This window comes from Tarenaya hassleriana, unplaced genomic scaffold (genome assembly GCF_000463585.1).
Source record: "Tarenaya hassleriana unplaced genomic scaffold, ASM46358v1 Cleome1, whole genome shotgun sequence".
Classification (NCBI taxonomy): Eukaryota; Viridiplantae; Streptophyta; class Magnoliopsida; order Brassicales; family Cleomaceae; genus Tarenaya; species Tarenaya hassleriana.
The window spans coordinates 7,412,638-7,414,962 of NW_010960187.1; positions in this window are offsets into that span (position 1 = coordinate 7,412,638).

Sequence of the window (2,325 nt, forward strand, 5' to 3'; positions counted from 1 at the left end):
ACTAGCGATTCCGGCTTCATGCAGGCGAGTTGCAGCCTGCAATCCGAACTGAGGACGGGTTTTTGGAGTTAGCTCACCCTCGCGGGATCGCGACCCTTTGTCCCGGCCATTGTAGCACGTGTGTCGCCCAAGGCATAAGGGGCATGATGACTTGACGTCATCCCAAAATAAGAGTTTCAAAGCGGAAAAATCTTTGCAGCTTTCTCCAGACCCCCGGGAAAAGCATGAAAAAAAAAGGCTCGAACGGTACGATCCCTCCGTCACTCCAGAATGAAAGGGGTGATCTCGTAGTTCTTGGTCTGTGAAGATACGTTGTTAGGTGCTCCATTTGATTTTCCCATTGAGGCCGAACCTAAACCTGCGCTCGAGAGATAGCTGTCCATACACTGATAAGGGATGTATGGATTCTCGAGAAGAGAGGAGCCGTGGTGGTCCCCTCCGGACCGCCCGGATCCCACGAGTGAATAGAAAGTTGGATCTACATTGGATCTCACCTGAATCGCCCCATCTATCTTCTCCTCAAAAGGGTTTTCCATGAGACGGGAAATGAAAAAGTAATTTTGTGAAAACTTGAATGATAATTTTTTTGGTTTTTTTATTCTAAAAACTCTAAAAACTCCAACCATTCAAGGTCTAATTAAGTATTTATTAAACGTAGTTTACACAATCCAAATGCACTATATATATATATATATATATATATATATATATGATGCGATGCAATAAAACTGAAAAGGAGATGGAAGTCACGCTTTGTCCAGACAGGTGGAAAAGGCATGGAGGAGAAACTATTATGGTCATGTTATGATGTTATTTGTTATTTCCCACTTTCCACTACCATGACATGTCATCTCATTTCCTTCAAGAATTTGACAAATATATTCGTGTGCGTATATACATATATATATATAATCCCCTTTCTCTGTTCATATATATATATATATATATATGGATGTGAATGGTTGGAACATAACTATAAAACGTATGATTTTTAGATCAATTAATGATGGTCGACACACTCGACATATAATATTCTAATTACGATAGAAAATGCGGTTAATCTTAATTTATCAAAATTGTAACCTGCTGATACATTTCAATATGTGAATACAAGTGCTTGTTTTTTTTTGTACGTGTGTGTAAGCCATCAACAATATCTAATCTTATTATACTTATGAAGTTGATTATGTGTACATATAATCGTTATTAATGGTATAATTTACGCTTTGCATGCATGGGATTCTCATAAAGACGTATAATTTATTCAATCACCTTTTACCTAATAACCAATTAATGCCACGTAATAATGTCTCGTAATGGTTTGACGCACCAATAAAGTCAAATGATCTCACAATTGGTCGCCTACTTATTGGCTTTCTCTCTTCTTTTAGCTATACCATTGAATCACTTTATCCTATCTTACACCGAAAGTGTTCAATGATAAATTACATGCAAAGCTATGTGTATTTCTCGTTTTTTTTTATAAAGATTAATTTTCTTATGGCGATATCGCATTAAATGTACTATTGAAGTCCAGTAATGAAATTTGATTTGGGGAATCATTACCGATTTGTTCATATGGCAAATATTATTTGTTTAGCGTCAATGCATATACGCATATTTCTCTCTCTCTATGTGTTGCTATTTTTATTTATTTATTTATTTATGTGAGTAAAGCACATATTATTTTATAGCCGAAAAACATTGCGAAAATATGTGGAGTTTGACATGATAAATATTTTTAAAAAATTACATTTGTTTAAATATGATCGGACCTCTACGGATTGAACAATACAAGAGGCAATGGTTAATACTTAATAGAGAGAGAGAGAGAGCATTGGAATTCATTTATTTAGGCAACACCCAAACTCCTAGGCCCAGACAGCAGATGGGCCCACTGCGACCCATTCAATCATATTGTCAGGGAATGTCTCCCTATCTTACTTTTTTTTAACTTTGACCCTTAGTTTGTCCGAACCTAGATCCGGGATCACTCTTTGTGTATGATCTATTTTGGTCTAAAAATTACATCTCTTTCTACCAGTAGAATCGAACACAGAATTTTGAGGATAACTTTGTCATTTCTCAATCACTGAGTCACCAATGACCCTTAATTTGTTCTCTTTTGTTTCTACCTTAATTCCAATTTCTCAAAGTTTTACCATTATTATTTACTTTTTATCTTTTGGAAGGAACGGATACTCTATATCGAAAAATCACAAACCCTCAAGCCCCAAGGAAAAGGTTTGGTATGGTTGATAAGGCAAAGAGTCCGCGTCAGCTGAGATTACACGTGGAAGTATATGATTGGTTCTAGCTCGAAGA